Source organism: Pinus tabuliformis, chromosome 3_1 (genome assembly GCF_031772625.1).
Source record: "Pinus tabuliformis cultivar Carrire ecotype Pingquan chromosome 3_1, CPIR1, whole genome shotgun sequence".
NCBI lineage: Eukaryota > Viridiplantae > Streptophyta > Pinopsida > Pinales > Pinaceae > Pinus > Pinus tabuliformis.
The window spans coordinates 581356131-581377198 of record NC_142301.1 but is presented as its reverse complement, the minus strand read 5'-3'; positions in this window follow the sequence as shown (position 1 = coordinate 581377198).

The following is a 21068-nucleotide window of genomic DNA, read 5'->3' as shown; positions in this document are numbered from 1 at the left end:
CTATTCTCCTCATGACAAGTGAGTGGTCAGATGCTTTTCTTACCTCAAGCTTGCTATCAAACATATGAATGGAGTGGCCTTGCTGGTGGATGTGGACCAAGGACAACAAGTTTCTCTTGCGCTGTGGGAGATATAGAACATGATGCAAAAGAAAGTCTGGAAGACCGGGCAGTTTAAACCTGATTGTGCCAAACCCTGATGGCTTGATTTTTGATTAGTCTGCAAAGTATACTGCTCCATCAACATTGTCAGTGAAATCTTCAAAAAAATCTTTTCTTTGAGTCATGTGGCAGGTTGCTCTTGAATCAAGCAACCAATCATTTTTCCAAGAAGCAAGTGAAGCATTAAATAAATCTTCATTTAATCCAATGTTACATTGTGCCACAACATAGTGAGCGGATTCAGGTGCTTTACCTTTGTCTATATCATCAGTTTTACCTTTCTGTTGGTTTCCTTTCTGCTCAATTTTGTCCCATGGTAGCTTGCATGTAGAGGCATCATGTGATCCATTTCTTTTGCAGTGAATGTAGTGCAAATCTGCCTTTTCTCCTTGAGAATGTCTGCCCCCCCTGCCTCTGAAATATCTTCCTCTTCCTCTTCGACCACCTCTTCCTCTTAAAGAATCTTGAGCAGGATGCTTTTCTTTATGAGCAAGGCACACAGCCTCTTCAGAAGATTCATGGGCTGTCTTCTTTCCAAAATCTTTCTCTCTTTCAACAAACTTTTTCACAAGAGAGTCAAAGGTGATATCTTTGAGATTTCCATTTGCTTGCAATGACTCAAGATAATTGGAGTAAGTAGGATAAAGTGCCTTGAGAAAAGCGATAAGAGGAATATCCAATTCAACCTTAGTGGATTTGATATCATGCATTATAGACTTTACTTCAGATGCAAGAGCAAGAGGATCATTATTTTGCAGTTCAAGAGTGAAGAGTTTAATCATGAGTTGAACAACTTCAAGTGCAGAATGTGAGTCATAGAGTTCTTTCAGCTTTTGTAAGGCTTCAAAGGCAGTTGAATATGAAGAAATATGGTGACTCACCTCTTCATTTACAGATGTTGCGATTAATGCATAAGCTTTGATGTTCTTGTTTTCCCAAATGACGAGCTCTTTGTCTGAGCTAGGCTGTACTGGTTCATTGTCTCCGTCTCTGACACACATTCCTTTCCACAACTCATTGAAAATGAAGGTGTGTTTTATCATCCAGGACCATTCAGGATAGTTCTACTTGCCAATGAGAACTATTCTAACCATGGATATGATTGAATGTATTCTGTAAAAAAAATTACTTCTGCTGATAGAAAAATACTTCTGCTGGAAAAAAATGCACTGTAGCAACGATATTTTGAAAAATGAAATTATGGTAGCAATAGAACAAAGGTATTATTGCGGGAGGTATTATATGGAGGAGCGGAATGGCGCAAGTGTCAGGCTCCACACAATTAATAATCATATACGAGAATCATACCACTGCACAATACAAGAGTCATACCTCATTATACGGGAGTCATTCATATATATGGTATACGCAGGGTGTTATAGCGGAGGTATATAACACAACGGACATCAACCACTCATTATACGGGAGTCATTCATATATATGGTATACGCCAACAGAGGAGCAGGACATATTATGGTTGAACATTACGGAACAGCACCAACAACATCGCTTCAAAACACAGGAAGACAGAAAAGGGAAACCTATGCCTAAAACAAAGCCCTTCTCAATTTGACTTTACACAATTTTTGGGTCAATCCAACGAAATCCCCCTCGAATAACCGACAGAAGGTCTGTAAAATTTATCTCGAGGGCGACTTATTCACACGAATTTGTCAAATCTGGTTTCTAAACTGGCACAATCCTCCAAATAACGCACAAGAAAGGCACTAGCGGAAAGCTCAAGAAACGCCAGAAACTTTCAAACACCGTCATTCATATAACAGTGTTCACCTGTGTATGAGCGCGGGAGCAAGCGTGGTATGGGAGCGTGGTTCACTGTGTATGAGCGCGGGAGCAAGCATGGTATGGTTAAGTGGAGTTGTATTAACAACTGCAACTGTATTAACATTGTAATTGTATTAACACCGGAACTGTATTAACCACAACTGTATTAACACCCGCAGATAATATGCGAAAAAACGTGAATGGGAATGGAGTTGGGCAGTATGGGCGGTGTAACACAATACCCATAACCATGAACCAACACATAGTCATGCTAACAACATAGTGCTGCCAACGACACAACTCACAGTCTAAAAAAGAGGAGTTGGCATACTGTTCACCTTGATATATCAATGAGCTCGACAGAATACCAGCAGATATACCAGACAACTCCCTTCTGAGTGGAAACAGTGTTCAAGGCACGTATCGAGCAGCGTAACAGTAGCAGTCAATGGTGCAGGTAGGCTTGAGAGGAAATGTCAGGCAACTGACACCAACGTTTATATGGGCAATGTATTATATGGACAGCGCTTTTGAATGGAGCAGAATAGGGAGTTACAAAGGGCATAAAAGCTAAAAAAGGAGCTAGCTCTGATACCATGTTAGGCTAGGCAGTAACTCCTCAAGGCAAAAATGATTCGTGTGTCTTATTCCATCAGGTAGGTCTTCATTATATACATGAGGGAGAGACTCTTCACTTCATCTCCCGATGACTGTTCATATTACTTATTTATCTATTTACATTATATTCACCCAATCCTGAGGATTAGGTGTCAACAAAATCCTACACCTCTCGAAGAGAGGAATCCAAGAAAAATATCAGCGATCATAGATAAGATGACCCATGTGGAGTTTGGCCCTAGTTGCAAATTTTAACAAAAAGGCCTTAATTTTCTCTCTCGGAAAGTATTCTCATTGCATTTGGAGTTTTCCCATGTGTTGTCTGCTTCCCTTTAGATCAGAATCAAGGCTTGCTCTGTGGTAAAATCTCTTTTATGGAAGAGTTTGGAAGATCAAGCAATCGAAGAAATTTCTAAAGCTCTCAGACATATCCTCTTTCCCCAGATATTTTTCTAGTTCTCCTACCAGCGGAAGAATTAACAAGAGTCAAATCCTTGCTCTTCGCTCTTGGATCAACAATGTCTCTCTACCAGATCTTGGATCTGAGCCTTACCTATTGAGTGATAACATTGTTTTGGGATCTATTGGTCAAGTTGTTTTAAGATCTGTTGGTCAACCTGTTAGTTGTCTCAATTCAGCGGCTTCCTCGGCTGATGATGGTAGTAGCGTATCTCCTTTGGATTTTTCGCTTCTGGTTCAACCCTTAACCTCCATTTTTCCTGATCGTCGAGAAATCTACATCAATTCGTCGAGCTCAAGTGATGCATCCCCTACAGGTCTCTTGTCTCTTCCGATTTAACGCCGACCGGAGACCAATCCATCTCTGATCGCTCCCTTCCTATTTCATTTTATGTCGTTGTTCCTGGTCCTCTATTCTCGTCCCTCCTGCGTGTCGTCACATGTTAGTCAACCTTCTTTCAATAGCCAACCCTCGTTCGAAATACCTCCTCTTAATTTCATTCATCCCTGTGTCCGAGATCAAGCCGCTCTTCGAACCTTAGCCATTCTTTCGTGGTCCTTGCTTCGACCTCCATCTCATCCCTTTCATCCATGTCGATGATATCTCCACCTCTGGGGCCTATGGCTCCTAAGACTTTCCACCCAGTCTTCCCTTTGGTTGACTAGTGCATTGATTCGAATCGCTCTTGTTGTTACTCTCCCTTGGTTTTTTATTATTCCAAGCGGTATAACTATTTTAATTATAATAATATTAAAAATATAATAATAATAATAATAATAATTCTTTTTTATGGCATAACGACATTAATTTTAATCAAAATAATAATAAAGTATATGATGATGATGATAATAATAATGTTGGAAACCTAATCCTCTTGGGTTAGTGTGGAATGTGAACAACCACTGGAGTCTAAGAGACCACTTGGAATATGAATTCAAGGGTCACACCATGTACTATAAATATATATCATGTCAATAATATATGAAATCTAATGCTTATGTTTCACATTCGTCGTTTACATTCCATGTGAGTTTAACATGGTATCAGAGCTGGTATGTTCGTAACCTGCTCAATCTTGTTTGAGCCAGTGGTTTTATGGCATCTTTGTGCTTGTCAGTTCGACCCTATTATATTTAATGCTAGAACTTGAGAATTCTCACTGTGCACCTGTCCTAATGCTCCACTAAAAAATTTTGTCTGACAAAAGCCATTATACTCTGTCCTCTACGTTGGACTGATAACCTAACTCCGTAAATGCATTAAAGATGCTCAGCTTGGGCGTTTTATCTTCCTTGGAAACCTAACGCTCTTACGCACATGTAGCTCTTCCAATCCCTATTTTTAACCTCTTTCTTGATCTAGGTGGATATTGGTGGTAACTCGCCTATTCCACCTAGACCCCCCAGTCAGTTTCATCTGTTTCCTTGTTCATTTCAGCTACTATTTTTAGCATTTTTTGGGTCCTCAACTTTCGGAGTAGTTTTTACCCCCTAAACAACGTTTTTTTGGGGTCCGCGACAGGCCCATAGCCATAGCTAAGGGCATACGGCGAAACTTGTAGTACTCGAAGAGATATTTCCAACAAGGTATCGTACGCACCAAACAAAGATAATATGACCAAGTTACGACCCCGGGAAGTTGGTTGCCCAACTAACCCCAATGAGGCCCACAAACTCTTGGTGTTACATCTCCTGGGGTTAGGGTTTTGGTTGTTTAGGGTTTTCTCATGTTTTCCAATAATAAATAGGCCCTTGAGCCTCATTATAACACAATTCAGAGGCATGTAGCCGCCACATCTCTTCTCATAGATAAGCTACCATCACCCGAGCTATCTTATTTCCATTCTGTTTGTAAGCATAGTTCAATATTTTTCTATTAATGAAATGAAATGTTTTTTTGTTGCATCTCTATGTTTATGATTATATCTGTAAGTTGTTGCATTCCTGTTTAAGTTCGGATCAGTGGTATCAGAGCGGTCTGCTCTTTCTTTGTTTTTATTTGCATGTCCCCAACAAGGTTAGGGTATAAGGAGTTAGGGCTTGAACTAGTTGAACCATTACAAGATCAGCCTCGCAAAACCAAACGACCTCCCATGGCGGAAGAAAAGAAAGATGAGGGGGTAGGAGATCCTTTCAAACTGTTGCTCGAGGAAGCCCTCGAGCGACAAAGGGACGCGATGATGGATAACTTTGCCCAGATCCTTCGACGGCTACCCACAAGCAATGCATCTTCATCCAATAGCCACTCTGGAAGCACCACTCCTTTTAAGGTACAAGTTAAATTCGATATTCCCATATTCAAAGGCCTGATAGATGCAGACGCTGTAGATAAATGATTAAACCTATTGGAAGGATATTTTTTAGTTCATGACTTTTCCAATCAGGAAAATATTACTTTTGCACTTCTTAAAGCCACCCCACATGTCAAGGATTGGTGGGAAACCTACTGTGAAAAAAAGGACGAGAGTGAACCTAATCCAGGTGGATGTTGGTGGCCACCCACCTATCCCATTTGGACCCCCACAACTGTCTCGTTTAGTCTTTTCAATTTCCTAAATTGTAGCACAGTTTACTATTTTTAGCAGTTTTTCGGGTCCTAAACTTCCAGAGCCGTTTTGAGGCCCTAAACGACGTTTTTTGGGAAATCTACCGCAGTGATTTTTTGGTCAAAAAATCATCTTTTTCGTCATAGTCCTCAGAGAGATCTTTCCAACGGGCTATCATGTGCATCAAACGAAGATAATATGAACAATTCGCGACCCCGGGAAGTTGATGTACCAACTTACCCAGAAACGGGGCCCACAATTTGGCGTTTCATCTTCCAGGGTTAGGTTTTGGAATGTGAAGTGTTTTCCATTGTTTCTCAACAATAAATAGGCCTTTGAGCCTCATTGTAATAGAGTTCATAGGCATGTAGCCGTAAAATCTCTTCTAAGAGATAAGCTACCATCGCCCTAGCTGGTTTATTTCTATTTCTCTTTGTAAGCACATTTCAGTGTTTTACAGTAATGAACTGAAGTATTATTTTTGTTGCATATCTTTCTTTATGGTTATCTCTGTATTTTATTGCGTTCCTGTTTAAGTCCAGATCAGTGGTATCAAAGCGGTCTGATTTTTCTTTGTTTTCAATTGCATGTCCCCAACGAGGTTGGGATATAAGGAGTTAGGGCTTGAACTGGTCGAACCTTTGCAAGACCATCCTCGCAAATCTCGACAACCTCCCATGGCGAATGAGAAGAAAGACAAGGGGGCAGGAGATCCTATCAAAATCTTGCTCGAAGAAGCCCTCGAGCGGCAAAGGAACGCGATGATGGATAGCTTTGCGCAGATCCTTCAGCGGCTACCTAGAGGCGATGCATCTGCTTCCAACAGCTACTCTGGAAATGCCACACCCTTTAAGGTACAAGTTAATTTTGAAATCCCCATCTTTGAGGGTCAGATAGACGCAAATGTCGTAGATAAATGGTTAAATATGCTAGAGGGTTATTTTTCTGTTCATGAATTTTTGAGTCGGGAAAGGATTGTTTTCACTCTTCTCAAAGCAGCCCCCCACGTCAAGGACTGGTGGGAAACCTACTGCGAGCAGAAGGATGAAAGTACAGGCTCACTATTTTCAGCCGCACCCACCTGGAATTCATTTCGGGATGCCACTAAGGAGCAATACTACCCTGTTGGAAGCTATGAGGATGAATACATAAAGTGGACCACGCTGCGGCAGGGAAGGGATCAAGATGTGCAGGAGTTCACCAATCTTTTCCATACCCTTCGCACGAAGTTGGGTATCAACGATTTGGAGCAACATTTGATACTCAAATACCACGGCTGCCTGCACAAGTACATCCAGGAAGAAATAGAATTCCTGAACATCTCCTCACTCGACATAGCATACCGATAAGCCGTCAAGATTGAGCAGAAGTTTAAACAAAAGAAGCGAGACTTTGGATCTGCGAATCCGAAGCAAGGGAAATGTGCCCTTAAACCACAGAACAAAGGACAAAGGCAAGGCGGGGCAGCCCAAGACAACCCGCCAAAGCTACAAGCAAAGAACAGTACCGCAAAGCCGAAAAAGGACACGGGAAAATGGTGTGAGTTCCATAAGAGCTCCACTCACAACACAAGTGAGTGTCGGACCAAGCAGTCACTGGTGGCCGAGTTGAAGGCTTCCGAATCAGATGCATGTCCCGACCCTGAGCTAGAACCTGAAAAGGAGAATGGCAAAGGGAAGTAGATCATTGATGCGGAGCCCAGCTCCACTATTGCCACCACCAAGATCCAGAAAAATGAGCCCGAAGATCCAGAGGAGGGGGAACGTCTTTTCCACTCACAGATGTGGGTGAAGGGTTCGCCGCTGCAATTCATTGTCGACAGTGGCAGCCAAAAGAACCTCATTTCCGCAGAGGTCGTGAAGCAGTTGGGCCTACCAACTACACCACACCCACAGCCGTACAGTATTGGGTGGCTTCACAAAGGACGAGATCTCAAAGTTCACCAGCAGTGCCCCCTTCCCTACAGCATCAAGCCCTTCACATACAAGGTATTGTGTGATGTTACACCTCTGGATGTTTGCAATGTACTATTAGGCCAGCCATACTTGTGGAGGTGACATGTTGTGTATGAGTCAAGGCCTCGCGTTGTCATTATTTATTTGGATAATTCATTATACAGGATACCGGAGGTTTCCCCACCTACCGCCACCTCTTTGATCACTGCCAAGAAAGGCAGCAAGCTCATCTCCCAAACTAGGAAATTCATTTTTTTTTATTCACTCCCAAAGTAAGGGGAAGATCGTTGCTACATCCATGACCCCTGCGAAGGGTTCCTCCACGCAGCAGCAGCAAAGGGATACGGTCATGATAAAACATAGGAACAACTTCTCCTCACCCACAGGCGTACCACACAAGTTTCATGTGGGCAACAAAGTTTGGTTGCATCGACAGAAAGAACGCCTTACCAGAACCCATCAGAAGCTCAGACCACTCTGACATGGTCCTTACACCAGTACCAAGGCTACGAGCAATAATGCTTTGAAGCACAACATTCCTCGATTTCTTCGCTTGCACCAAGTGATCAATGTGGACCGTCGTCGACCATGCTTCCCACCATTTCTGGACACATCAGAGATTGCAGAACAGCTCACTAGAGATCCAGCTTAGCAGAAGCTTCCTCATCTCAAGGAGGAACTCAACGCAATGGGGACCATTGCTTCCTAAGAGGGGAGGAATGATCCAGGTGGATGTTGGTGGCCACCCACCTATCCCATTTGGACCCCCACAACTGTCGTATTCCTGTGAGAGATATTTCCAACGGGCTATCATGCGCGTCAAATGGAGATAATATGACCAATTCGCGACCTCGGGAAGTTGATGTACCAACTTACCCAGAAACGGGACCCACAATTTGGCGTTTCATCTTCTAGGGTTAGGTTTTGGAATGTGAAGGGTTTTCCATTGTTTCTCAACAATAAATAGGCCTTCGAGCCTCATTGTAATAGAGTTCAAAGGCATGTAGCCGCAACATCTCTTCTCAGAGATAAGCTACCATCGCCCTAGCTGGCTTATTTCCATTTCTGTTTGTAAGCACATTTCAGTGTTTTACAGTAATGAAATGAAGTATTATTTCCGCTGCATATTTGTCTTTATGGTTATCTCTGTATTTTATTGCGTTCCTACAGAGATAACCATGAAGACAGATATGCAACGGAAATAATACTTCATTTCATTACTGTAAAACACTGAAATGTGCTTACAAACAGAAATGGAAATAAACCAGCTAGGGCGATGGTAGCTTATCTCTGAGAAGAGATGTTGCGGCTACATGCCTTTGAACTCTATTACAATGAGGCTCGAAGGCCTATTTATTGTTGAGAAATAATGGAAAACCCTTCACATTCCAAAACCTAACCCTAGAAGATGAAACGCCAAATTGTGGGCCCCGTTTCTGGGTAAGTTGGTACATGAACTTCCCGGGGTCGCGAATTGGTCATATTATCTCCGTTTGACGCGCATGATAGCCCGTTGGAAAGATCTCTCCGAGGAATAGGACGGAAAAGATGATTTTTTGACAAAAAAATCGTCGCGGTAGATTTCCCAAAAAAACGTCGTTTAGGGCCTCAAAACGGCTTCGAAAGTTTAGGACCCAAAAAACTGCTAAAAATAGTAAACTGTGCTACAATTTAGGAAACTGAAAAAACTGAAAGAGACAGTTGTGGGGGTCCAAATGGGATAGGTGGGTGGCCACCAACATCCACCTGGACAGAACCCTCGTTGTTTTCAGCCGCACCCAGTTGGAATCCTTTCCGAGACGCCATCAAGGAACAATATTACCCTTTTGGGAGCTATAAAGACAAATACATAAAGTGGACCACGCTACGGCAGGGAAGGGACCAAGATGTGCAAGAGTTCACAAATACTTTCCATACCCTTCGCTCGAAGCTGGGTATCAAGGATACTGAGCGACATTTGTTGCTCAAGTATCGCGGCTGTCTACACAAGTACATCCAGGATGAGATGGAGTTCCTGGAAATTTCCTCGCTCGGCGCGATGTACTGGTATGCTGTCAAGATTGAGCAGAAGTTTAAATACAATAAGAAAGACTTTAGATTTTTGAATCCAAAGCAAGGAAAAGGCACCCCCAAACCACAGAACAAAGGACCAAGCCAAGGTGGCGCTACCCAGGACAACCCACCGAAGCCGCAAGCGAAGAACAACACCCTGAAGATGAAGAAGGAAACGGGAAAATGGTGTGGGTTCCATAAGAGCTCCACTCACAATACAAGTGAGTGTCAGGCCAAGCAGTCACTGTTGGCCGAGCTGAAGACTTCCGAATCAGACATAGGTTCCAACTCTAAATCAGAACCCGATAAGGGAACTAACAAAGGGAAGCATATCATTGATGCAGAGCCTAGTGCCATCGTGGCCACCACCAAGATCGAGAAGACTGAGCCTGAAGATCCAGAGGGGGGGGAACGCCTCTTCCACTCACAAATGTGAGTGAAGGGTTCTCCGCTGTAGTTCATTGTCGACAGTGAGAGCCAAAAGAAACTCATTTCAGCAGAGGTCGTGAAGCTGTTGGGCCTAAAAAATATAACACACTCGCAGTCATACACCATCGGGTGGCTTCACCAAGGACGATATCTTCGTGTCAGCCAGTGAGAGCCAAAAGAAACTCATTTCAGCAGAGGTCGTGAAGCCGTTGGGCCTAAAAACTATAACACACTCGCAGTCATACACCATCGGGTGGCTTCACCAAGGACGAGATCTTCGTGTCAGCCAGCAGTGTCGCCTTCCCTACAGCATCAAGCCCTTCATGGATGAGGTACTGTGTGACATTGATCCTCTTGAATTTTGTGATGTATTGTTAGGACAACCATACTTGCGGAAACGACATGATGTATATGAGTCTAAACCTCGCTCTGTGATTATTACTTTGGCTAACAAGTTGTACAGGATACTAGAAGTAGCCCTACCTATTGCCATCTCTTTGATCACTACAAAAAATGCAATAAGATCATTTCCCATACTAGGAAATTTTTTTTCCTTATGATTCGCCCCTAGGGCAAGAAGAATTTTGTGGCCACGGCTTCCAGGCAGGGCTCCTCTGCACAATAGCAACATATGGAAAAGGTCATGGAGGAGTAATGGATATTTCAGCCTCACCCACAAGGGTAACTATGCACTGTCAGGTCAAGCACTCCATCAATCTGACCCCGGACATGTCGCTACCCAATGGACCGATCTATCGATGCTCTGTTCTGGAGAACGATGAGATCAAGAGGCAGATTCAGGAACTATTGTAGAAAGGGCACATCAAGCCAAGCTCATCACCTTGTGGGAGCCCGATTATATTGGTATAGAAGTAGGATGGGACCTGGAGGCTCTGTATTGACTATCGGGTGCTGAATAAGGTAACTGTCCGGAATAGGTACCCAATCTTGCAGATTGATGACCTTCTGGACCAGCTCAAGGGGGCCAAATATTTCAGCAAGATTGACTTGAGGTCAGGTTATCACTAAGTGCTTATCAAACCCTCTAATGTGTGGTAGGTTGCCTTCAAATCCAATGAGGGCCTTTTCTAATGGTTGGTCATGTCGTTCCGATTGATGAATGCCCCTGCAACCTTCATGATACTTATGGACAACATATTGAGAACCTTCACCAATGTATTCGTGGTGGTGTATTTAGATGACATCTTTATCTTCAACCAGAGTTGGGAAGAGCACCTTCACCATATTTGACATGTCCTTCAAACCCCGTGCCAACATAAGTTGTGTGTTAACTTGGAGAAATGCACCTTTGGCCTGACCCAGGTTTAATATCTAGGGTACATCATTGATGAGAAAGGTCTACATGTGGACCCATCCAAGATACAAGTCATTCGAGGTTGGCTAGCCCCAACCACTCTAACAGAGCTCCGCAAATTTTTGGGTCTTGCCAATTTCTACTGTAGGTTCGTGTTGGGTTTCTGTCATATCACTTGGTCTTTAAGTCAAGTCACCGAGGGCAGAGTGAAAGAAAGTTTTTTTGGTTGGGAACCCAACAACAAACATTCTCCGAGTTGAAGAATCGTTTATGTTTTGCACCAGTGCTCACATTACCAGAGCTGCAACAACCATTTGAGATAGAGACATATGCCTCTGACTATGCTATTGGTGCGATTCTTACTCAGCATGGGCATCTAATGGCTTACCACAGTGAGATACTTTCAGAAAAAGTCCGAATGTACCCCACTTATGACAAAGAAATGTATTCCATTGTGTAAGCCTACCGTCAATGGAAGCATTACATTCTGGGGAAGGAAATTGTCATCCACATAGACCACCGACCTCTACAGTTCATACAGACACAAGGGAAGTTGTAGAACAATCGCCATCAGAAATGGTCCACCTATTTGCAACATCTCCATTTGAACATTAAGTATAAGATGGGCAACAACAATAATGTTGCAGATTTCCTCAACCGATCACTGGTCATGGCGTTGATCACTGTGCTTGAATCCTATGGGCACGAGACATCGGGGTGGCCGCATATTTACAAGAGTAATACAGAATTCGACAACATATACCAGACACTCCTGGAAGGGAAGCAAGTTCCAAATTTTCACCCTCAGGATGCACTGTTATGCCACCTGGGACACATTTGTGTTCCTTCAAGTGAGTGTGCCAAGATGATTTAGGAGGTGCATTATAGTCAGGCCGCTGGATATTTTGGAGTAGAGAAAATAGTGGCGATATTGCAGAAGTATTTTTATTGGTCAAAACTTCGTCAGGATGTTGGGAAGTACATTAGATCCTGCACCCTCTGCGCCATTGCCAAACCAACCATCAAGAAGCAAGGCCTGTATACTCCTCTACCTACTCCTAACCAGCCTTGGGAATCTGTCTCCATGGATTACATGTCCGGCCTTCCTCCTACTAAGCATGACAACAATTGCATTTTTGTAGTCGTCGAAAAAATTCTCTAAGATCGCCATCATGGCGACCTGCAAGAAGAGTATCACAGCAGAGGCCACTACTAAGATCTTCTTTGAGTGAGTATGGGTACACTTTGGGATACCACAGTCCATTGTCTCAGATCGGGACAATAGATTCCTGAGTGAATTTTGGTCAAGTCTCTGGTCAATGTTGTATATAAAACTTACTAAGTCCACAACTTTCCATCCCCAAATTGATGGCCAAATAGATGTCATCAACATGATTGTCGTACACATTCTGCGCATGTACAAGTCGAAGAATCCACGCAGGTGGGATGAAAGTCTCCCCTATGCCGAACACAACTACAACAGATCTGTCCACAACTCAAAAGGCTACAACCCCTTTTAGGTAGGGCTAGGATTTCAACCATTATGCCCCATTGATGCGGCCATACCCTTTGCAGCCACTCAAGTATATTCGACTCACATTCAGTCCGAAGATGAAAGGGCTAACAACTTCATTGAGTGCATTCAACACATCCGCCAGCAAGTCCATGATATATTGGACATAGCCAATGCTAAGTACAAGCAACACCATGATCAACATAGAGTGTCGCACAAGTTCCAAGTGGGCAACAAAGTTTGGCTACACTTGCAGAAGAATCGCTTTGTTGGACCCCACTACAAGCTTCGCTCGCTCCTATATGGACCATACACCATCACCAAGGTCTTCAATGACAATGCCTTCGAGCTCAGTATCCCACCATTCCTTGGTTTGCACCCAGTGTTCAATGTAGATCACATTCGGCAATACTTTCCACCATTGTTGGACACATCTGACATTGCAGAACAACTCACACCAACAGAGCTCAACCTGGACTGCATGGAACAGGCCACAACTAATCATATCATGGACACACAGATCAAGAACACTCGCCAATAGAGGATACAACTATATCGAGTTGTCAAAGCAGGCCAACTCCTTCACTAGGGCAAGTGGTTCAACAAAAATTTCCTCACCTCATGGAGGCTCTGCATGCAATAGGGACCATTGCTTCATAAGGGTGGAGGAATGATCCACATGGATATTGGCGGCCACCCACCTATTCCACCTAGACCACCTAGTCAGTTTTATCTGCTTCCTTGTTCATTTTAGTATTTACTATTTTTAGTAATTTTTTGGGTCCTGAACTTCCGGAGTAGTTTTGAACCCCTAAACGACATTTTTTTGGGGCCCACGATAGGCCCATAGCCATAGGCTAGGTCCTATGGAAAAACATTTAGTACTCATAGAGACCTTTCCAACAAGGTATCGTACACGCAAAATGGAGATAATATGACCAAGTAACGACCCCAGGAAGTTGGTTGCCCAACTAACCCCAACGGGGCCCACAAACTCTTGGTGTTACATCTCCTAGGGTTATGGTTTTGGTTGTTTAGGGCTTTCTCATGTTTTCCAATAATAAATAGGCCCTTGAGCCTCATTGTAACACAGTTCAAAAGCATGTAGCCGCCACATCTCTTCTCAGAGATAAGATACCATCGCCTGAGCTATCTTATTTCCATTATGTTTGTAAGTATAGATCAATATTTTTTTATTCATGAAATGAAGTGTTTTTCTGCTACATCTCTGTGTTTATGATCATATTTGTAAGTCGTTGCGTTCCTGTTTAAGTTCGGATCATTTCTTCTCCTGCAATTCTCTCTCCCTATTTTCTCTAGTTTCTGTGTTTGGACAAAGCTTTCTTTGGCCTCTGCATATGATCCATTTGATGTTGCTCTTTGGTGTATGCTGCTCTCCTGCAAATTATATGTTTATGTTGCAGTGAAAGGGTTATTGGTGTGTTCGACATTGAGCTCTGCATATTGTATTGTAACTGGTTGTTACACAGTAATTTGTCACTGTCTCTCTGTCAGTCTCCCTACTGTGTCATGAAATCAAATCCATCATGCTCATGCTCTCTAAACTGGCCAAATGACCCTCTTTGCCAAAGTTTTTTCCATCATCGCGACTGTTATCAAAATAACCGCGCTGACTGGCGCCTCATAGTGCAACGAATGCGCTGCCAGCGCGGAAGCACACGTGTTTTCCGCGCTGGTCGAATTTCATGAGCTAGTGCATACTATGTTTGTATTGAGTCGCGCTGACACAACCTTCTTCGTTATTCAGAAGCAATGTCAGCGCTCCAGTGCAGTTATACACCCGCACTGATCCTGTTTGGGCGAGTTTGTTCTAACAACCAGCCTTCCAGATGACTCCAGACCTGGTTGTTGGCCTTGTGAATGTCGCCCTCCCTTCTATGGCATGTCTGTTCGTCATTTGAGCCACCTTCCTTGGAGATAAGCTCATCCTCCCACCATTCATGGAGACTCCTTCTCCTATTTAAGCCTCCACCATGGCCATGAGCAGCTAGTTTGGATAGTGTGGAATTTCATAGTGCTTAGAGTGCTGCTGCTAGTAGGTAGTTGGTGTGACAAGTGTGGATTTGCTAGAGAGCTTAAGGAAGGTTGTGAGTATTGCTTGTGTGAGAGAGATTTTTTGTCTTGGGAGATCTACCTCCAAGGGTGAATGCTTAAGAGACTTGCTGGCTGGACCCTCTTGAGAAGGACTCAACGTTAGAACTTTGGTTGTACCTTTCTCTCTTATTGATTAATAATAGATGATTACTATTATGGTTCCATTCTCATTTGTCTTTGTAATGGTTAATGTGAATTACATCCTTTATGACTGATGTATAATTGCATTTATTAGATTTCATGCTTGTGTTTGTGTTTCTCTTCGTGTGTGCAGGTATCTATCTGCGGGGATCGTGGAAGATTGTGACTGGCCAAAGCGAAGGAGCGAGAACGACATCTCTTCATCAAACAACAGCGTTGGAATCCAAGTAGGTGTTCATTGCCTATCTTTTATTTGCAATTAGGAACTTGCATAGTAGCATTGATTGATTGTTGCTAGACCCATTATGGGCTAGTAGGGATCGCCTCTATCCGTAGAGGGGATTTACCTCTCCAACAATTTTGTGACCATACTGGGGACCTGGCCTTTGTCTCTTTTTGTTCATTCTTGTTTTAAGTTTGATTGTTACTCTCTTTTCAAAGATTGGGGATTAGTTCTCTGCTTTTAGACTTCCTGGTTCTGTCTGGGAGGTGCCTTAATTGTTTAAAGAGTTATTGCCTTGGTTTGGGGGCTTTTGGCTTGATTGTGCCTGTTTTTTAGCCTTAGCGCGGTTTATAACAAAACAGTCGTGCTGACAGCGCATAGCTGTTTCTTTGACTTCGTGGTCATCGCGCTTGTACGTTAAACAGTCGTGACGGTTCTGAAATCGAACCAGCGCGCTTAAGCCGTGTACTTCCGCGCTGACAGCGCTTTGTTGCTACGCATGTTTTCTGGTCAGCGCTTTGTTGCTGCGGGTCACCCGCGCTGATCCTGTATAATTGAATTTGTTTCAATTTTGCCTCCTGAGCCTGTTGGTTTGACTATCTCCTACTCTTTCCACCTGGCTTATGACTTGTTTTCTATCGTCTGAATATTGAAGCACTTGCTTGCGAAGTCTTGTCGGGCGAATCTTGTTTTGTGTCCTCTGACCTGGTGTTATCATCTCGTTTTCGTTGGATTGACTTTGTTTTATCACTCGTTCACAAAGATTCGTTACTACTTGCCTTTGCTTTTGCGAAAACCTTCCTCTTTTGCTTTCTTTGCTTGGTTGTTTAGGTGATTGTCGTTGAACCAGTCCTCGGATTGTTTCGATTACTTCTCACTACCTAGACACGGATCACAGTTGCTTGGGTTCAACCGGCTCTTTTCACGCTTGTTGTGTTTTTCATTGAGTGATTTTATTTCTCTTTACTCGGTGTTGCTGTCTCTCAAAATTCATTTTAAGTGCATTGTGCCATTGGAAAAAGAAATCAAACTAATATCTTTTGCATTCAATAGTTAATGGGAAAAAGAACATTTCATTGATTTGTGTTCTCAAAAGAAAAAGTTTCATTTCTTTGCCATTAGCTGCATTAGATTGTTTGATTGATTGAGTTCATTTTGTTTGGTTGAAAACTCTTAACCCTCTCATAGTTATAATTCATCGAACGAAATGATATTCTTTGGCATGTAGTTTGCATCTAGGTAATTGTGAGAGATCATACGGTAGGACCTGAAACCGAAACTTAATTCGAGATAAACCATAAAATAAACTGAATAAACCTAAAAACGCATTGGAACTTAACGCAAACATCTAGAGGTCTAGGCTAGAGACGTGTTCCGGCGTCTTTAAACATAGTCACTATTGTTTCACATTACGGTTGGGTGATTCCTCCTTCTGTGACTCGATAGTGGTCTAACACGGATTGTGCTCCCACGTACCGTCGCGTATATAGGGAGACCCCACTAGGCTTTTATCCTTGATCCATAGGAAGCCGAGTCTGCCGCCTTGCGAGACGTAACGCACCGAACACAACATTCGGGAAGATTGACTGCAGTACAGAAAGTCCTTGGTTCTCATACGATTGCCAAGGTGTATAAGCAGTTTTACGGATTGCTTGGTAAACCCTCTGCCTAGAGTCTCCAGAGTAGTCACTTTTGATCCTTTTCGGACTCCTTAAAAGAAAAGGTGCCAGTGAGCGTCTTGTCACTTCGTGCTCATTAAACATTCGAAGGAGACTGGAGTCATCTTTTCGTCCTTTTCTCGACTCTTGAAACATGAAAAGGTCAAGTTTAGTTCCTGTGTCTTAAAAATTTATTCGGCCACGTTAACATCACCTGGTTAGATCTTGTGTGCGTTAGTTTGAGTAGGGTCTTTTATCGTTAGATCCCTTTAGGTCTTGTTTGGGGTTTTGTCATCCTGGCTGACCCGTCAACTCCCGTTCCAAGTGATCAAGGTTCTCCATCTTCTGCTGCTCCTGAGGTACCAGTTGTAAGTGATACTCTTCCTGTTATTCCGAGTATCCAACCTATCGAATCTCGTGCCCCGGGCGACGAAGATTACGAAGAAGATTGGAACCCTATCTGGGAGCCTGACGAGGACGATATTCCTGTTACTCCCCCTAGTGTCTCGTCTCCGATGTCTACCTCCCACATGGATGAGACATCTTCTAGCACAGGTGAGACACCTGTGGTGTCGAATGTTGACACTCCCATCCCAGCCACTTCTCCACTCCCCCCGCATTATTCATCGTTGAGGGATAGAGTAGCTGCCAGGATTCCTACTACAACTATGTGGGATCCTCAGATCACTCCCACCACGGGACCTTTTGTTTCACGACCCCATACTACACCTGTTACCTTAGTTCCCACGAATCCAACTGTTTGTGTAGCATACTCGACTCCGGTCGTTAGTGTCGTAACAGCGTCGTCATCTTCGAACACTGGTGCTGGTTTCCCTCACGATCAAGTGAGTAGTGGCCAGCCGGAACTCTCACCTAGAATCGTCCACCCTGCACAAAGTGCTCCATCCTCTTCTGGTTCTCTTCCAGGAGGGGGGCCATATGATGCCTATGGGCAACCTGTTCAGGATCCGAATGCGCAAGGTCCACTCTTTTATTACGATTCTACTGGTCAATACCTCCAGTACTCTCAAACCTTACCGCTTCAACCCTTTGTTGAGGTTTCGGTACCGTTATCCATTGCTTGGGACTCTAGTACTCACTCTTTTCATGGGGGCCAAGCAATCCCTGCGCAGTTTCAAGGACCGTCGAATCAAGGCCAGCCACCTTATGTGCAAGCCCCCCAAGGGCAACCACTTTATGGCCAGTCTTACCCAGGACAATCTGGGGGCCCACAAGGACAACCCTATCAGGGACAACCTTCGACCGCTGGTGGTCCGTCGTTTACCTATCAGAGTCAACCTTCTGGTTATCCGGGGCAACCCGGTACCCAACAAGGGTACCCATCTGGACAACCAGGACAGCCTTACATCCAACAGGGCCAACCTGGTCTCCAGCAGGGTTATCCCTCTGGACCAGCTGGACAAACATCTATTCCGCAAGCTCAACCGGCAGTCCAACAGGGGTATCCTTCTGGGCAAGGGGGGCAGCCTTACGTACAGCAGGGCCAACCCATTGCTCAGTCTAGTCATCCTTCTGGGCAAGGGGGGAAACCCTACGTACAGCAGGGCCAACCCACTGCTCAGTCTATGCATCCTTCCGGGCAAATGGGCCAGCTTTCTACGCAACAAGGCCAACCCACTGCCCGTCTCAATCATCCTTCTGGACAGGCTGGCCAACCTCAAGGTCAACCAGCCATCCAGCCTGCTCGACCATCTGTTCCGCAAGGACAACCCTTGGTTGCTCAAGGACAACCTGCCACCCAGCAAGCACATCCTTCTGGGCAAGCAGGTCCATCCCAAACCCAACCAGGCCAACCTTCCGGCCAGATGGTCCCAGCCCAACCTGTTCAAGGACATCTTTCTGGGCCCAAAACTCAAATGGGTTATCAAATGCAAGGTGGGCCACGACCTCAACCTTCTTACCAGGCGCAACCTTCTTATCAGGCTCAATATGGAGCTCAGCAAACGTATGGCTACCAGCAACCCCAGGGGCAAACTCAGTTTACCCCGTATCAAAATTATCAACAGATGCAGGTCACTCCTTACCAAAATTATCAGTACGCTGCACCTGCAGGTCAAGTTGCTAATCCATGGGGTGCTGGGGGGCAGACCCAGGGTCAACTATCTGCATATGGACAGAATCCATATGGACAAAATCCGTATGGACAGAATACATATGGACAGAACCACTACGGGAAAAGTCCCTATGGGCCAGGCCCCTTTGGGACAGGCCCATCTCGACAGAGTCCATGGGGGCAACCACCACCTGGTTGGAACCCTGGTACTGCCTCTCTTCCACAGCCACAAATGTCCTTTAACCCTCAGTTGCCTTTCTTAGCGACGTTGGAACTTCCAGATGTGTCCAAGTTAACGAATGACCCCATTCTGCATAATCCGTATTGGCCACCAGTTCCAACTAAAATACCCGGTGATTGTCCAAAATTGAATGGCAAAGCTGGTGAAGATCCTCAAGCCCATGTCATGAATTATCACCTCTGGTGTTCATCGAACTCATGGCTTGATGACTCTATCCGGCTCCGCCTCTTTCAGAGAACTCTCACCGGCTCAGCTGCTAAGTGGTATATTGAGCTGAATCGCGGCACATTTCAAGATTTCAACTCGCTGGCTATGGCATTCTCAACTCATTTTCAGTTACCCATTCGGTACGAGACAGGGACACATCTCCTTACGTCTCTCAAATAGGATATGGCTACGCATATATCTGATCATATACATGAATGGAGAAGGCGTCGCCGCTTGAACAAATTATGGATTCCTGATCAACTCCTGACCGATTGGTTCACGACTTCCTTTGTCCCTACGATCGCGCGAGACATCGCCATGGGAGCTTGTGTAACTGAAGAGCAGGCTATCGCTCGTGCTCAGTACCTTGACTTAGTATACTCTCAGTCGGGTACTTTATATGAATATTTGCCAGACACCCCGAGGCCTGGACAATCCAAGGCTCCGCCAAAACCATCTGTTGACGGAGTCATTGGCTCTGTAAACTCGTCATCAAAGAAATCGGCCGCGAACCCTGGGAAGCAAAAACAGAACGCTTCTAATGGAAATGCTTCTCAGGGCCAATCTAATTCTGGGAGTACCTCCGAGGTAAACGCCGTTCAGTCCACCGCAGCGGATAAATCCTCAAAAGGGAAAAAGAAAGGGAAAGCTAAAGATAAATCCGGACAACCCAAACAGGATTCCCCTAAGCCTCCACCCGAGGAAGGAGCTAAACGAAAACCTAAGTATCCTTGTCTCATCTGTGAGGAGGATCACTACACTAAGGACTGCCCAAGGCGATCCGAAGTTAGTCGATTATTGAAAGGTGCTCCTGGGACTCCTGCCGTGCTTAAAGAACCTTTCCCTTCCCAGCAGACTCAAATGGTGGCAGACCCGTCTCAACCCTCTTCCTCGTTCGGCTCTCAAGTGTTCATGGCTGGAACGATTCCCATCCATGTTTCTACTCGAGCGAAAGAATATCCATCTCATGCCGGGAAAGAGCCGGAGGCCCCCTCCAGCGCTCCTCCGTCCAGTTCTGGTCCTCTCCACATCGAAAGGCCCAACGCTGAGACAATCCCCCGACCCCCTCCAAAAGGTGTACTCCGAAAGTTGTCTTACAACCCTAATGCTCGTGCTGCCCAACATTATAGCATTGTTGAGGACTTAGCTCAGGCTCCGTCTGCTATGTCTGCTCTAGAAGTCCTCAAGAGCTGCCCCTCCCAGAGGAAGTCCTTGCTATCATCTATTGGTGGCATCGACCCGACTGATTCAGATTTGATTTCTTTTGATCTCGAGGGTTTTACACAGAGACTGCCTCACCAAGTCGCTTTCCTTATACAGGTCATCATCAATGGTAAAACAATTCATCATACGATCATTGATGAAGGTGCCTCAACTTGCATCATGTCTGTTGCTTGCTAGAAGGCTATTGGTTCTCCTACTTTGAGTCAGTCTCCTACCATGTTAGAAGCCTTCGATGGAAGAGAGTCCCGTCCTTACGGTATCCTCCAACGCTTACCCATCTCTTTGGATGGGTAGACGATAGAAGTGGAGGTCGAAGTTGTTGACGCCAATCTTACCTACAACCTCCTCCTCG